This window comes from Medicago sativa, chromosome 6 (genome assembly GCF_051527215.1).
Source record: "Medicago sativa cultivar Bolivia chromosome 6, Bolivia_mono, whole genome shotgun sequence".
In the NCBI taxonomy this organism is placed as follows: Eukaryota; Viridiplantae; Streptophyta; class Magnoliopsida; order Fabales; family Fabaceae; genus Medicago; species Medicago sativa.
In genome coordinates this window covers 60,236,866-60,255,755 of record NC_140754.1, presented here as the reverse complement: position 1 = coordinate 60,255,755, position 18,890 = coordinate 60,236,866, and the positions used below count along the sequence as shown (strand labels likewise).

The window sequence follows — 18,890 nt, the reverse complement described above, 5'->3', positions numbered from 1 at the left end:
GTAATTTTCGAGGGCGAAAATTCTTTTTAGTGGGGGAAAGTTGTAACAGCCCGATTTTCGCTAGATTTATTTTATTTAATTGTTTTTATGTGTGGTTGTATGTGCTCGTATGTGATTAATTGCCTCTGTGTGTATTTTTGGTTGGGAATTGTAGGATTCGGTGTTAGAAGGGTATTTTAGTCATTTTGGACTTAGGGGTATTTTGGTCATTTTAAGAGTAACGGTAATTTTGTAATTTTGTTGAGGATAATTTTTAGTGCTTAGTGAGAGTTGTTATTTTACTAAGTGCTAGGGAGTTGTATTAATTATTTTATTACCGGTAGTTGACCGTTGTTATTACCTTTTTACCGTTAAGTGAGTAGTAATGTTTTGGGTTAGAATAGAAATGGGTTAGGCCCATTAAGGCATTGTGAGTTGAGCCCAATTAGGTGGAACCAATATAAACTCTAGTTGGTAGAGAAAATAGGGTTTTACCAACATTTTCATTTTCATTAGAGAGAAGAGGTAGAGAGAGAAAGAACAAGAGAAGAAAAGGGTTTGAAGAAGGAAAGCTAGAGAGAGCTAGAGGGAGGTAGAGATTCAAGCTTTTGGGAGCTAAAGTGAAGCCTTAGTTGGTGGTTGTGAAGAATTAAGGTAAGGGGGTTAGACTTTAATCATAATCACTTATTTGTAGCTTCTACCTTCATTCTTTACTTAAGTGCTTATTTGCACAATTGATTATTGTGGAATTAATTGTGAAAATTCGTGCTTATGATGTGACGCAATGTTTGGGTATGTAAATTGAATGTCAACTGAGTTGTTGATGATGAAATTGCATGCTTAAATTATGTACATATGTATGCTTTGTGTTTTTGCCCAAAAATTGGTGATATGAGATGTTGTTGTTGATGAATTGTGATGAATTCATGATTGGTTGTTGTTGTTGATGTTGTGAGGTGTTGTTGTTGTTGATTGAAACCTTGGGTAATCATAATCTTTGACCTTGGTTGTTGTTGTTGATGTTGTGAGGTGTTGTTCTTGAAGTTTTCATGAAAATGGGTCAAATGATGATTTTAGTTGTAAGGATGTTTTGGTGCAAATTTTACATGATTTTGAGTGTCTTTTCATGTTTAGAAATGTTTAAACAAACTTTGGGATCAAATTTGAGCTTGGGGAAGTCAAAATTTGGGTTTTGGGGTGAAAAAATGGGTTTTTCCCATAACAGGACTGTCCAAATTCGCCACAGCGAGCTGGAGGTGAGTTGGAGGCGAGCAGGAGGTGCACAATGGCAGCATCCCCTGTTTCGCGTTCCTGCATCTTTTTCACACGTTTCTGTTTTGAATTGGCCTTCGGTGTAAACATGAAAGTTGTAGATAATTTTGTTAGCTTTCAAGTGGCTTTGGTTTGACTTGAAATTGATTTTTGGTTTTTTAGTTATGATGAAAATACTCCAAGGGGGTCTTAGGGAAATTTTACGAAAATTCCGCATAACTAATTCTAAGTCAACCCAAACCTTATGGATTGCTTCCAAGCTTCGAAACTTGGTTTCTATGAGTTCAATTAAGGTGTTTAATGGTATTTAAACTGTGATGTGATGGATCTAACTTGTTTTGAATTGAAAATGGGAATTTCTTGAATAATGATAAAGAGAGACGAACTTCATGATTTTCATGATTTCGTCGCATTTAGCCGGTGAAACGTAATTGTATGCTCTACTGCACTTATATGTGGCCTAGAGGTATACTTAGTTGAGGATTTGGATCTTGTTTACTTGGTTTTGGTTCAATAGCTCAATTATTTTGAAAATGGGATAACGATAGATGAACTTGGTTGAAAATGGTTCTTTTAAACCAATTACCTTATAAATCTTTCATGAATGGTTTTATATGATTAATTGAGGATATGTGAGTGATTGTTGATGGTTGAATATGATATATATCATGAAAGTGTCGTATTGTTCCATTTCACTTGATTTATAGAAGTTCATGGAATGTTAATATACTTATGTGAAGTTGATTGATGATGTATATATGTGACAACTATATGTTGATTGAATGGTGAATGTTGTTGATGATTGTATATATGTTAAGTGGTGGTGAATTGTTGTCGATTGCATATATACTAAATGTTGGTGATAATCATTTGATGAATGAATGGTGGTGAACATGTTTATGTTATGTTGTTTGTTGAACATGTTAAATGTTGGTTGTTGGTGGTGAATTCATACATGCTAATTTTGATGGTGATATTGTTGGTGAATGCATGTGTGCAAAATGATGGTGATGGTGTGGTGAATTGTTTGTGTGAACATATGCATTGTGTCGAGTCATATGTTCATGCATTCATGACTGATGGTGGCGGATTTTATAACCAATTGAGGTGAATTGTAAGAGGAGGTATACTCTTACATACGATGTTTTTGTTGCATCGAAGATGACGACCTTGAGGTGATCTGGTACCGCATGCATCTGGAAGAGTCTAAAACATTGCATGCATTTGATTTGTTGATGAGTTGTGTCATAATTGAATATGTGACTTGGTGAATTTTGCATTGGTGGAATTTGGTGAATGTGTGATTGTATGGATTGGTGTATATGTACATTGGTGGATTTTGTTGATGGTTGTAAATGAATGGACTATGCTCTAATTGCATGTCTTACTTGTTGTGCTTATACACTTGGTGAACCTATTTGATAATAATGATGAGATGAGAATTGTATATGTATATATATGTATATATGATGTGGTGATTCTTTGATAATGATGATTGCTTGCTTATAACTTTGAAATGATGAATTGTACTCGTTGAGTTAAGCATGCTAGATGAGTAATGAGGTGAGTAATAATTTCATTTGATGGATGTTGATACATGATGAACTCTCGTCGATGACTTGATTAAAGATTAAATATGTCTATTATGCTATGATAATAACGTGATAGCTTGAAGTGCAAGTGATGGGGGATAATCATGTGATGCTAGTATTCTAGGAGGGATGGTTATGTATATGTGATATGTATGAATCCTTGAATGCTACGTTTATTATTTGTTGATTATGATTAATGTAAAGCTTACCCCCAGTGGTTTTTGCCGCCTACCTGTCTGTAAGGATGGGTAGACGTTGTGCAGGAGTAGTTGCTTTGTGGTGAGTGCTTGATAGCGGGAGCTTTCTCCGTTATCGTCTGGAGTCGTAGTTTTAGGCTCTGATTAGGTCGTAGAGTCTTTTATGTCTAGTTGATTTCTGTTTTATCTTGTTGATGTTGTCCACTTGTCGGACTTGGAGGATTTTAGTTGAGGTTGTATTTGACCATGGCATATGTATTGATTTGGAGATGTATTGATTATATCTGATGTGACTCTTGAGATATTTTATATGCATGTATGAGATGTTTGGATTTTATGTGAGACGTAGCGTTTATTTCTTGAATATTCGTTATATTCGCGTGTTTTATCGCTTTAATAGAAATAGGGCGTTACATGTTGATTAAAGAAGTTTATTTATGTGTGCTTTTTATCAGGGATTTCGAAAAGCAGATCCTGAGCGTTGGGAGTTTGCCAATTAAGAATTTATAAAGGATCAGAAACATCTTCTGATGAATATACGCCGCAGGAAACCTATCCATAGTCATAGTCATCCTCCAGGTTCTGCTGTAGATCCAGAAAGGGCAGCATTGGAGCGAGAAATAGAGAAACTATCTCGCAAGAAAAATGCTCTTCAATCCAAACTCTTGAGCTACAATTATCTTGAGACAGAAAAGCTTCAGCTGGAAGATTTTCAGTTGCGATTGGATGGCATGGAGAAGAGGCAGACAAATTTGCAGAACTTCTTTGAGAAGGCTCTTCAGGATTCTTTTATTGTTGAACTTCTTTCCCGCAAAATCGAATCCATGGATTTGGAAGCTTATAATAAGAAAAGGCGATTGCCTCAGGTTGATCACGTGCAGCCTGTTGCCGAAGATAGCTTGGTTGACAATCCTAGCAATTTCAGACTGGAATTTGGGAATGTTTTCCCTCAAGATATGAACTTCATATCAGGTAGCACACAGGGTTCAAACGAAGATGTTGCTAATGAGGCTATCAATCTAGCTCCACCAAAGGAGCCTTCAGGTAACGTCCAAGTCAAAGCAGCTGCTCGACACGGAGTGAATGATGTGTTTTGGTAACTATTCCTTACGGAAAGACCATGCTGTTCAGACAATGAATAGGCAATATCAAACTATCAAGCATATCCATATAGTCAGCAAGAAGAAGGGCTGTCAGTTCATGGAATCTTCTAAATGATTAGGGACTCTTCTAAATGTAGAATGCTCATGATATCCTACCTTCAGTTGTCCTAAACAATCTATTTCAGGAAACCATTTCACATTGTTAATGTTGCATGGCTAAGAAGTTGGTATGGACAAATTAGTCATATCAAATAACTTTATAGGTTCATATCAAGATGAGAAATGTAACCGTGTTTATTTCCTTTCAAGCTCTAACTCTAGAAATTGTCTTGTTTTGTTTTGTTTTCCGATACCTTAATATGGAATATTAATGAGTTAAGTTCTATATATAACCATCGTCTTTATTTTAATTATTTTACTCGGTGATATTGATTATTTAAAAATGATCTAATGATATAATGACTTGCATTCAGCTATATTGTAGTTAAAGAATGATTTACTTAATAGTGAACTAAATGCTGTTTTCCAAAATGCTCAAAACATATTACAAAGTTTACTCATTGTCTTTCCTTCAAACACGTAAACTTTATTATTGTTTTCTATTATATTAGGAGACACACATCCAATAAAGGGAAGGCAATATATTCCACACCTGATAAGGGAAAGTGTGTGTATTCCATGTTCGTTTCTTGGAAGCTACGCTTTGTACTCTGACCTGAAGAAGCAATATATATTTTGCTGCAATGATGTGTGCAATCCTAAATCCTCTTAGAGATATTTCACAATTTTGGTACTTTATAAAATGCTGCATCACTCTTAACTAATCTGTAATGTATAACACCATTGCGAATTGTTATTATCATTGTTGGTTGGCTCTACTTCGATACAGTGCATATATGCTTATTAAATTTTGAGCCAATTAAATCTCTTTAATCCAAATCAAGAAGATCGTGTTGAAGGAAATCACAATATAAAAACTAGAGCTCTTTATGTTACTGTAATGTCTTTGGGTTCATATTATTCTTATGTTAGAAAGCATAAGGTTTCCTATTCTTATTTGGTGATAGTATGGTTAAATTTAAATATAAAATCATCTGACCCTCTGTTGATGTATTCTTTTTGTAGGCGCAGCAGCTTGCGAATCATTTGTCTTATAAACACGAGAATCATAAAAAAAAATGAGGTGAATGTTCAGCCAACAACATTCTGGGTATGCTTGGGTTGTTTTCCTCTAAACGCATCAAACAGCCAAAGCCATAAGAAGTAAGTCTTATCCCACTAAGTGAGGTCGGCTACATAAATCAAACGACACCGTAATGTTCTATTAAATACCATATTTTTATCAAACTCATTAATCTTTAGATTATAAATTTCTCTTATCAAACTTTACCAACACAAACCCATATCTCTCAAAACCATGAAGAGCAATTTCAAATACCCAGACCATCATCTTCACTGTTGAAAAAAAAAACATCATTCGAAGACACACAAGTTTCCAACCACAAATCCACTTTGAGGAATCAAACAACAATTCTCATAGTATTTGGAATAGGTGGTGCATCAACAAAATATTAAGAATGTGAGAAGTGATCATCAAACCTTAGGTGGAAATCAAATCATATGCGTGGCTTTGTTTGGTTAGAACAAAAAGTTAAAATTGATCCTAATGATGAGAATCTCTTACCCCTTATGAAGATCTCTGATGGCACGTCAAACTACAAGTACAAAAACTAAAAGGATCATAGATCAGCTATAAGGATTTCAAGCATAGTTTCAGAAACAGGGAAAATATACAGGAAACGAAATGGAAGTAACAATCAAGTGATTGTACATTTTTCTTACCTTTGGATATATATAAACGAATGAACCTCACAAATCAATTAATTGCACGTTGTACATTTCAAGTTTTTATAAAGAACACTAAAGTGACCAAACAGATCAAAATCATCAAATTTTTTTTTGAATCAGCAAATATATTAAGCAAGGCTAGCACAATGAGTACTTAACCCGCATAGGAGGAAAAAGAGTTACAAACGAGAGCCTTATAACAAACGGCAGCTCTCCACCGAACAACAACTCGATAAAAAACCCCCCTACAAACCTATTACAACAAGAAATAGGAACAAAAACAGCAACAACTAACTACATCAGCAGCACCATCCAAAACCCGCCACACAAACCTGCTGCAGCAGTAGCACACAGCACCTCTACCCAATCCACTAACAACATCAACACAGCGCCAGCAGAAGAACAAAAGATCTCAGACCAGCTGCACAACTGAACAACCGAGGGGAAAGAACAAAGGACCAGCACCACAAAACTGCACAACCGCTGTCCACGGAACACCAAAACTGCAGACACCGCGAAACAAAAAACCAAACCCAGGCGAAGCACACACCTGCTCAACCGCCAAGGCAATGACGAGGATTCCAACACCATTCATAAAATAAACATGTCGCAATTTTCAATCTCGACATACTCCATTGCCAAGACATCACTCTAACATGGTCCACCAAATCCTCTATTACATGATACTATCAATTTAGATAACTTGGGCTCCAAGTTATAGGCTTTAGCTTAGTTACATGTTCAATAAGTTACTGCAACTCCATAGTTTGTTATGGTGTTCATGCATTCAGCTATAAAAATAGCTTTGTACTCATTGATTAACCAAAAAAGGAAAATCATTTCATTTTTCAGTTTCATAATATGGTATCAGATTTTCCCTCAAGGGAAAGTCTGTTACGGTCCTTGTAACCGTTTTCCGTTGTGCCTTGTAGATGAAGTTTTGTTCAATCTTCATCTTCTTCCTTCGTTTTCCTCCATTTTCGTTGCTTCATTTGCAGAGATTCTTGTTGATTTTTGTTGATTTTGTGAAGAAGCTTCTTGTTCTTCTTCGTTATTGAGTTGATTTTACTCAATTCGGTTTCTCTGTTCTTGTTTCATTTTTCGCCATTGCAGCTTCTTCTTCATTCTTCAATTTCTTGTACTCTGTTACGCTATGGCTCGAAACAATAATCAGCAACAACAATCTGATTCTGAATCAGATTATTTTGTTCATCCAAGCGAAGGACCAAACTCTGTTGTAGTTTCACCAAAGGTCAATGGTTCTAACTATCTTTCATGGAGTCGCTCTATGCAACGTGCTTTAGGAGCTAAAAACAAGCTTCCTTTCATCAATGGAACCCTACCTGAGCCTGATCCTGACGATCTGAACCGTAATGCTTGGGAACGTTGCAATCATCTGGTTCATTACTGGCTTATTAACTCGGTTTCAGACTCAATTGCACAAACACTTGTCTTTCATGATAATGCTTTTGAGGTATGGGAAGATTTGAAAGAGCGTTTCTCCAAAGTTGTTAGAATTCGCATTGCTCAATTGAGATCTTCACTGCACACACTTAACGAGGGTAACAAATCTGTATTGGATTATTTCACAGAGATGAAGGCTTTGTGGGAAGAGTTGCATTCACACAGGCCTCTTCCTACTTGTCACTGTCCTTTCTCTTGCAAGTGTGATGCTGTGAGGTTACCAAAAACCTATAGGGTTGAAGACCAAATTATTCAGTTTCTTACTGGTCTCAATGAACAATTTCCAGTGGTTAAGACTCAAGTTCTCTTAATGGATCCTCTTCCTACACTGAACAAAATTCTTTCGTTGGTTATTCAAGAAGAGAGCAACAATGCTTCTGTTCCTGCTATGGCAACTCTTGAAGATAGCAGTGTTTCAATCAATGCTTATGATGCAAGCAAGTCTCAGGGGCGTGGTAAAGGTGGCTATAACAAGCCCACTAGACACTGTACTTTCTGCAACAAAACTAATCACACAGTTGATTATTGTTATCAAAAGCATGGATTTCCCAATGTGAATAAACCAAATTCACAGGCCAATGCTTCTTCTAGTGATGTATCTGAGGTCAATACTTCTCCTGGTGTATCTGGTTTGTCTCAAGACAAGATGGAACAACTTGTAGCTTTATTGCAGCAAGCAAATTTGATTCCCTCACCTTCCACTTCTCCTGGTTCAGTTTCCAATCATGTTGCTGCACCTCAAATTTCTTTCAGTTACACCACTCCTTCTTATTTGTCTCATACTTCTGCAGGTATAATCTATTCCACTACTTGTTCTTCTTTATTAAATTCATACTGGTTGGTGGATTCTGGTGCAAACAAACATATTTGCTATTATTTAAATTTGTTCTCTTCATATCATGCTATTTTACCTGCCAATGTCACTTTACCAAATGGTTCTGTTGTCACTGTCACACATATGCTGGTACTATCAATTACAGTCCTCAATTTTATCTTCATAATGTTTTATACTCCTCTTATTTCAAATTGAATCTTATGTCTGTTCACAAAGTTTGTGAGTCGTTATCTTGCACTTTTAAGTTATTGTCTAATCAATGCATCATACAGGACTCAACATCCCTGAAGATGATTGGTTTGGCTAACCAACAAGATGGGATGTACAAGTTTCATGCTTCTTCTATTTTCCCTAATAAAGAGTCCATTAGTTTAGTTTCCAATACTTGTAATACTTCTGCTTCTTGTAATTCCAGTATCATCCCTAATAAAGCCATTTGGAACTTTAGACTTTGTCGTCTCTCTTCTTAGAGAACGAATATGATGTCTTTATTGTACTCAAATATTGTTTCTGATAATAAAAATTCTGTTTGTGATATTTGTCACTTTGCCAAACAAAAGCATCTACCTTTCTCTCTTAGTACATCACATGCTACTTCTAATTTTGAGCTTTTGCATCTTGACATTTGGGGTCCTCTTTCTATACCTTCTATTCATGGCCACAAATATTTTCTTACAATTGTTGATGATCATAGTAGATTCTTATTGATTATTTTACTCAAAACTAAATCTGAGGCTTCCCATCATGTCAAATCCTTTATTAAAATGGTTCAAACTCAATTTCATGTCACCCCTAAATGCATCAGATCTGATAATGGTCCTGAATTCCTCATTCCATCCTTTTATGAATCTCTTGGCATTTTACGCCAAAAATCTTGTGTTGAAACCCCCCAGCAAAATGGTAGAGTTGAAAGAAAACATCAACATATCTTGAATTTTGGGAGGGCTCTTTTGTACCAATCTAAACTTCCTGAATCTTATTGGTCTTATGCCCTTTTGCATGCAGTTTTCCTCATCAATAGAATACCTATTGCTTTACTTCAGGGTCAGTCTCTATACTATGTTCTTTATCACAAACTTCCTGACATTGATACTTTCAAAGTGTTTGGTTTTCTCTGTCATGCCTCTTCACTTCAATCTCATAGAACCAAACTCCAACCTAGAGCCAGGAAAACTGTTTTCTTAGGATACAAGTCAGGATACAAAGGTTTCATTCTTCTTGATATTCATTCAAGAGAAATTTTTGTTTCTAGACAGTTATTTTTCATGAATTTTTCTTGCCCTATCCAAGCAATAGGGAGTCTATTACTTCTCAATGGGAGTATTTTTCACCAGTTCAACCTATTGCTTCTAAGTGTGTTGATACTCCCCCACCTGTACCTATCATTGATGATGAGGACTACTCTTCATCACCTTCACACATCCAAATACCTGCCATTAACAATTCACCACCTTCTTCACCTGATCATCATTCTCCAGCTGTTCCTTCTTCCCCAAGAAAATCCATTAGAAAATAAAATTGCACCATCTTATCTGCAAGATTATGTCCGTCACCATTCACACACTGTTTCTTATCCTATTTCCAATTATGTTTCTCATCAAAATTTGTCTAACACTCATTCTCATTTTTTTTATGTCTTTACACTCTCAAAATGAACCCAAAACTTATGATGAGGCAAGTAAATTTGACTGCTGGAATAACGCTATGCATGTTGAGTTATCAGCTCTTGAACAAACTGGTACCTGAAAGATTGTTGATTTACCAGATCACATCAAGCCTATAGGCTGCAGATGGATATATAAAGTTAAATACAATGCTGATGGTTCAGTGCAGAGATACAAAGCCAGATTGGTTGCTAAAGGTTACACTCAAATTGATGGCCTTGATTATTTTGACACATGCTCTCCTGTTGCTAAGATGACTACCATCAGACTTGTTATTGCTTTGGCATCTATACATAATTGGCATCTTCATCAACTGGATGTTAAAAATGCCTTCCTTCATAGTGAATTGCAAGAGGATGTTTATATGATGCTTCCTCTTGGTGTCACTTCCACAAAACCTAATCAAGTCTGCAAACTTCTTAAATCTTTGTATGGTTTAAAAAAAGCCAGTAGAAAATGGTATGAGAAGTTAACTTCCATACTCATTCAACAAAACTATGTTCAGGCTTCTGCAGATCACTCTTTGTTCACTAAGCATACTGATTCATCATTCACTATACTTCTGGTTTATGTGGACGACATCATATTGGCAGGCAATTCACTTTCTGAGTTTCAATACAACAAATCCATTCTGCGTTCATCATTCAAGATCAAAGATTTGGGACAATTGAAGTATTTTCTTGGTCTTGAAGTAGCACACTCTAAGCAAGGCATCTCTTTATGTCAAAGGAAATATTGCTTAGATTTACTATCTGATTCAGGTACTCTCAATTCTAAACCTGTTTCTACTCCCTCTGATGCCTCCCTCAAGCTGCATCATGATTCATCTCCACCATATGAAGATAATTCTTCCTATAAAAGATTGATTGGCAGGCTACTTTATCTCAACTCCACCAGACCAAATATCACTTTCATCACACAGCAATTTAGCCAATTTCTTTCTAGACCAACTTAAACACATCACAATGCTGCTCTGAGAGTACTCAAATATCTCAAAGGTTGCCCAGGCAAAGGCTTATTTTTCCCCATAAACTCCTCTCTCCATTTACAAGGATTTTCTGATGCAGATTGGGCTGGATGTGTTGATAGCAGGCGCTCAATTTCTGGTCAGTGCTTCTTCATAGGCAACTCTCTGATTTCCTGGAGAACAAAGAAGCATACCACTGTTTCCAGGTATTCCGCTGAAGCTGAATACAGAGTTTTAGCTTCAGCAACTTGTGAGTTGCAACGGATTCTTTACTTGCTCAAGGATCTCAACATTCAAAGCTCCAAGCTGCCTGTCTTGTTCTATGATAATCAGAGTGCCCTTCATATAGCTGCCAATCTAGTGTTTCATGAACGCACAAAATACTTGGAGATTGATTGTCATTTGGTTAGGGGGAAATTTCAAGCTGGCATCATGAAACTTTTACCAGTTTCTTCCCAAGATCAACTTGCTAATTTTTTCACCAAGTCATTGCTTCCTCAGCCATTTACTACTCTTCTATCTAAGTTAGGGTTGCTTGATTTGTACCAACCTCTAACTTGTGGGGGGCTATTACATGATACTATCAATTTAGATAACTTGGGCTCCAAGTTATAGGCTTTAGCTTAGTTACATGTTCAATAAGCTACTGCAACTCCATAGTTTGTTATGGTGTTCATGCATTCAGCTATAAATAGCTTTGTACTCATTGATTAACCAAAAAAGGAAAATCATTTCATTTTTCAGTTTCATAATATCCTCCACGTCAGACACAATATTATTAAAGATACGATTATTTCTAGCCTTCCACACCACCCAAACAACCGCATGCCAAATCAACCAAGCCCCTCTTCTAAGCTTCTTTGACCTCACCTCTCTAGACCAAGCCAAGGAGTGAATGAGAAGATTAGGAGGTGTAATTAAATAAAAGTTCAACCACCTCATCACTTCACTCCACACTTTAGAGATAAAATGACAATGTAGGAAAAGGTGCGTCGCCCATTCATCTTCAATATCACAAAAGACCTTTTCGACTCCTCAAACCCCAAAAACCTTCTCTTAGAAAGGTTTACCTTAGTCGGGATCCTATCAAGTAGCAAGGTCTAAGATAAAGCCAAAACCTTTGACGGCGCTTTACTTCTCCAAAGTTCACAAAAGATCAACTCCTCTTCCAAATTCAAAACTCCTTCAAAAGGACTTAAGTTTTGAATTAATGAATGTAACGCTGTTACAAAGTATCTAGAATTTTTACAGAGCGTCAAAATTTCGTACCGGATACATTAAATTACAATACAGAAATTATATCTAACAAACTGATAATATACATAGGTCTCAGGAATTCTTATCAAAATACATCTGAGTAGGTACAAAGTACAAACTATCTGGATAATACTAGTACTAACTGACGAGCACGTAATATTATACAGAACTGAAACATAAAGTCTGACGTAAAGTCAAGGCCTAAACCATACTAAAACATATCCAGAGACATACATACATATATATATATATACACACACACACACACACATCTACATATGAAACACCTTCTCAAAAGCTGGAATCACTCTGTGACCTTCTCTTTACCTTTCTTGCTAGATGTCTGCGCACCTGAAAAAAAATGGAATGGGATGAGACATAATGTCTCAGTGAGCTCCACCTATCCTAGGCTGCAGGCAATCCTTGGGGATACCTATGATTGCCCTCTGTCTAAATTCAATCTCTTTGAGGTTTATACATCTTTAACCTGTAATACTGTAATCATATCGTAACTGAATATTTAACACATTAGCTATCAATTGAGTTAGTAAAGTTAGCGTTGAACAATATAATTATCTGAATTGATTTTACGGAATAAAACTAGGTGGAGTAACCCCGGAACTTATTCAACTGCATACCGGTAATAATTCCAACTGGCGGGAACCCAACTGACGGGGATACCGGACTCCTCTTATTATTGTGGGGTCTGTAACGCCCTATCTCTATTAAAGCGATAAAACACGCGAATAAAGCATATATTCAAGAAATTGACACTACGTCTCAACAAAATCCAAACAACATGCATGTATAAAAATATATCATCAGTCGCAGCGGATACAAATCATACGTCTCCGAAATATACATGCCATGATCAGTACACATCATCATATAAATCCTCTAAATCCCGACAAGTGGGTAAATCTCCAAACAAAGTAAATCCAACAATAACATAACGACACCGACAACTTAATCAGAGCCTAAACCTACGACTCCAAAACGATAACGGAGATAGCTCCCGCTATCCAAGCACTCAACAAAAGCAAACTACCCTTGCACAGCGTCTACCCATCCATACAGACAGGTAGGCGGTCAAAACCACTGAGGGTAAGCTTTACATAAATCATAATCAACAAAAACAAACATAAGCATTCAAGGATTCATGCATATCACATATATACAACCATCCCTCCTAGAATACTAGCATCACATGATTATTATCCCCCATCCCATACATCTCAAGCTATCACGTTATTAACATAGCATAGCAAGCATATTCAATCTCTAAACAAGTCTTCTACATAAGCTCATCATTTATCAACAGCAATCAATGAAGAATTACTCACCTTATTCCTCATTTAGTATACTTAACTCAACAAGTACAATCCATCATTTCAAAGTTATAAGCAAGCAATTATCACATCAAATTAATTATCATCAAATAGGTTCACCAATTGTATAAGAACACACAAGTAAGACATGCAATTATAGCATATTTCAATTATTCACAACCATCAACAAAATCGACCAATCTACATATACACCAATCCACACAATCACAACATTCATCAAATTTCACCAATACACAAATTCATCAAGTCACATATTCAATTATGACACAGCTCATCAACCATTCAAATGCATGCAATGTTCTAGACTCTTCTAGATGCATGCGGTACCAAATCACCTCAAGGTCGTCACCCATGATGCAACAAAAACATCATAATCACCTCAATTGGATATAAAATCCGCCACCATCAGTCATGAATGCATGAACACATGACTCGACACAATGCATATGTTCACACAAACAATTCACCACATCATCACCATCATTTTGTACATGCATTCACCAACAATATCACATCATTTTGTCATATATACATCAATCAACATCAACTATATAATATAGTTTAACAACTTCACATAATTTCTCACAATTCAAGTAAAGGAGAAAATACAACACCTTATGGTAAACATCATATTCAACATCTAGCAACCATTCACATATCTTCATTTAATCATATAAAACTATCCATAAAAGATTTATAAGGAAATTGGCTTTTAAAACCATTTTCAACAAGGTTCGTCTCTCTTTATCATTTTTCCAAAAATTCCCATTTTCAATTCCAAACAAGTTAGATCCATCACATCATAGTATAAATATGATTAAACACCTTAATTGAACTCATAGAACATAAGTTAGAAATAGTTATGCGGATTTTTCGTAAAATTTCACTAAGACCTCTTAGGAGTATTTTCGTCATAACTCAAAACCCAAAAATCATTTTCATGTCAAACCAACGGCATTAGAAAGGTAACATTCTTACCTACAACTTTCGTGTTTACACCAAAGGCTAATTCTGCACCGATCAACACCATTTTTCATTTCAAATTCGGGGTTTATGCTGAATTTTAATAAAGTTTTACTAAGACCCACTTGGAGTATTTTCATCATAACTCAAAATCTAAAAATCATTTTCAACTCAAACCAAGACCATTAGAAAGATAACACAATTATCTACAACTTTTATGTTTACACCAAAAGTCAATTCAAAACAGAAACGAGGGAAAAAGACACATGAACGCGAAACAGAGAATGCTGTCACTGGGCAATTTCGCTGATAGCGAAATTTTTCACTATTAGCGAAAAAGTTCCAGACAATTTCGCTATTAGCGAATTTCTCCTGTAGTTACGGGTTTGACACCATTTTTCAACCAAAAATCCAAATTTTGATCCCCCAACATCCAGATTTGTTCCCAAAGGTTGTTTATAGGTATATGTACTCAAAAGGGCTTTCAAAAACACAACCAAACATGAAATCAAACACCATTCCAACACAATTTAGCAAATTAACCCATTTTTACAAAACCTTCAACAACCATTCAATTCTCATCATAATTCACCAATACATGATACCCAAAGAATCAATTCATCAACAACACATCTAACAACAACAACAACAACATCTAATCATGATTTCATCAACAATATAACAACCACAACTTCTTTCTTCATCATAATCATTAAAAAACATGGCATATACATATAAACCCATTTTGACATACAAATTCAACAACGACACACAATTATCATTCAATTCATGTACATAATCATGTCACCAAAATCAAGCACGAATTTCTACCACCAAATTCAAATTAACCACTTAACAAAGAATTAGGGAAGAACAACAATTATTAATTATGCTTGAATTCTAACCCCCTTACCTTAATTCTTCACAATCACCAACTAAGGCTTCACTTTAGCTCCCAAAGACTTGAATCTCTAGCTCCCTCTAGCTCTCTCTAGATCTTCCTCTTCAAACCCATATCTTCTCTTGCCCTTTCTCTCTCTACCTCTTCTCTTAAAATGAAAAATGATGGTGTAAAACCTATTTCTCTCTAACACTAGAGTTTATTTAGGCTCTACATAATTGGGCTCAACTCACAATGTCTTAATGAGCCTAACCCTTTACTAATCTAATTCAAAATGTTTCTACTCACTTAACGGTAAAATGTAATAATAACGGTCACCTACCGGTTATAAATAAATTACTACACTCTCTAGCAACTTAGTAAAATAATGACTCTCACTAAGCACTAAAAATAATCCTAAGTAAAATTACTAAATTACCCCTACCCACAAAATGACCAAAATGCCCTTAAGTCGAAAATGACTAAAATACCCTTCTCACACCTAATTCTACAAATCCCAACCATAATACACACAGAGGCAATAATCACATATGAGCACATACAAACACACATAAAAACAATTAAATTAAATCTAGCGAAAATCGGGCTGTTAGAAGGTCATCCCCACAGATAGTGCCCGTTCCAACTGGCGGGAACCTTTTGTATCCTAACTGGCGAGGATAGAAAAAGCCACAACTTATAAATCATTTAATGTCCTAACTGATAATGAGACTTAAATTCTCGTCTCTAACTTAAAAGTGTCAATAATAACTATATTTCTATAATGTTATCTTTCCGAGGTTAGTGACCTACCCATAACTGATATTCATGGCTAATCTACTCTAAAAAATTTCTTACACCAATATATATATATACATTATGGTAGAATTTGATTAGAGGATACCATAACACACTTCGGCTACATTTTCGATACAAAGATAGTCTAAATTCTTAGCCAAGTAAAACCACTTATTACCATAAAAGTTTCATTTACATTGTCTAAGAATTGAGTCAAAGTTATAAAAATCCAACAATTTCAATTTTGGAAATATTAGCCGAAATTGTGTATTTATTCAAACATACAATAAAACTTGTCAAATTATTTTTCCTCCAATTCCTACACTACCATAAGTATATTTATCAACATAAGAGCTATTTTAGAGTACACTAGCAGGGGTACTAACTTAAGTCACAATGTCACTAATTATGTCCTAATTTACCAAAGTCATAAAATTATCATTCTAATGGCATAATTAAACTACCCAAAGGGAGGGATTTACTAACTAAAGGAACTCACACTCTTGTGTTGGTTCCTTTGTTGAACTTTGTGGCAAAACCTCCAAATCCATGCCACTAGCTAAATTCCTTCTTCCTCCAATTGGTCCTACAACTATCAAACAAGTTAAAAATCACAACACCCACAACACATGAACACATACAAAAGCATAAGAATGGAGAATTTCCACAAAGATCCATTTTCCCCAAAATGAAGGGTGTGGGGCGGCCTCCTCTTGTGGAGTGAAGGGAATACATTTTGGTTGCTTATCAAGTGGTTAAAACATCATGGGTACCTCTAAAAGCTTGCTTATAAGTGATTTCCAATGGATTTAGAGTGAAAATTTGAAACTTGGGGAACTATAGGGAAAGGGGCGGTTGGCTTGAAGGGAGAAAATGAGTTTTGAAGTTTGATTCTTACTAATAACACCACAAGGAACCTATTCGTTGCTTAACTTTGATGATTTCATGAAGAAATGGAAATTTGTGATGGAGAGGGTTTGAAGATGATGATGGCCGATGGAGTTAGAGAGAGAAGGGGAGGAAATTATGAAAATGTTTTAGAGAGAGAAGTGAATGGAATTGTGTGGAAAATTTAGAATTTTCCTCTTAAACATTCTCTTGGTTGGCAAATACCCATTTTGCCCTTGCTTAAAAAAATGTCATAGATAATTTAGAAAATAATAACTGACATAGATAAATAACAGTGTTGTTAAGCGGGGTATTACATTCTTCCCCCTTGAGAAAATTTCGTCCTCGAAATTTAAAGTTTACCTGAAAATAGATGCGGATAATACTCTTGCATCTCAGATTCCAATTCCCATGTAGGTTCTCCATCAAGAGATCCCTTCCCTAGCACCTTAACAATGGGAATCTCTTTGTTCCTGAGAGTTTTGACATCACGATCGACAATTTGTTTTGGCTCTAGTTGAAATGTTAAATCAGACTTCAAGTCTATAGTTTCTAATTCCACTGGATGAAAAGGATCTGGAATGAATTTTCGTAATTGAGAGACATGGAATACATCATGTAGTCCTGACATAGATGGAGGTAAGGCTAACTGATATGTTGCTGGACCAATACGCCTAAGTATCTGAAATGGCCCAATGTACCTTGGACTAAGTTTCTTTGTCCTGAATACCCCTCGTAAACCCAACTTAGGTGTAACTTTCAAGAATACATGATCTCCCTCATTGAACTCTAATGGTCTTCGCCTTTTGTCTGCATAACTCTTCTGACGACTTTGTGCCGCTTTAATCTTTTCCAGGATAGACTTAACCTTTAAAGTTGTCTCTTGAATGATTTCTGGTCCCAAAATACCTTTATCTCCGACTTTTGCCCAACACAGTGGAGTCCTACACTTTCTGCCATATAATGCCTCATATGGTGTCATTCCTATGCTGGCGTGATAACTGTTGTTATATGAAAATTCAATCAATGGTAAATGATTATTCCAACTTCCTCCATCCTCTAAAATGCAAGCACGCAACATCCGTCTGAGGATGATAGGATGTGCTCAATTTCAGTCGAGTCCCCAAGGCTCTTTGAAAAGCTTTCCAAAAGTGTGAAGTGAAAATGGGATCTCTGTCTGATACGATACTAACTGGAACACCATGCAACTTAACAATTTCTTAAATAAAAAGCTCTACATACTGATATGTCTTATAAGTGGATCTAACCGGCAAGAAATGAGATGATTTGGCTAACCTGTCTACAATCACCCAAATTCAGTCATGTCCTCTCTGTGTCCGACGTAATCCACTTACAACGTCCATAGTTATATGCTCCCATTTCCACTATGAAATCTCTAAAGGGTTATGTAATCCTGCAGGTCTCTGATTTTCAATTTTAACCTGCTGACAGACAATACATCTTGCAACAAATTCTGCAACATCAGTCTTCATGTGAGGCCACCAATAGTTTTGCTTCAAATCATGGTACATCTTCGTAGCACTTGAATGTATTGAGAAATTGCTTTTATGAGCTTCTTGTAAAATTAACCTTTTCAATTCAGCATCATTTGGTACACAAATTCTGCCTTCAAGTAACATAACTCCATCTGATGCCATAGTAAATTCGGGATGTCCAATTCTTCTTTGAAGTTCTATATCTTCACATTGTGCTTGGGCAATTCGAGATCTTAAATCACAAGAAGTTTCCAATTTATGTAACCACATGCCTCCATCAACTTCTATGACTTCAAGGTTTAGATCTCTAAATTTCTCATACAATTTACATGTGTGCA

The 18,890-nt window shown here is 35.9% G+C and overlaps 2 pseudogenes; one reads left to right on the top strand and one right to left on the bottom strand.

The window, feature by feature from the left end:
- Positions 1 to 18,890, bottom strand: part of LOC146916021 (uncharacterized) — an 86,138-nt pseudogene that overhangs the window by 5,464 nt on the left and 61,784 nt on the right.
- Positions 1,185 to 4,254, top strand: LOC146916023 (heat stress transcription factor A-5 pseudogene; annotated as a pseudogene).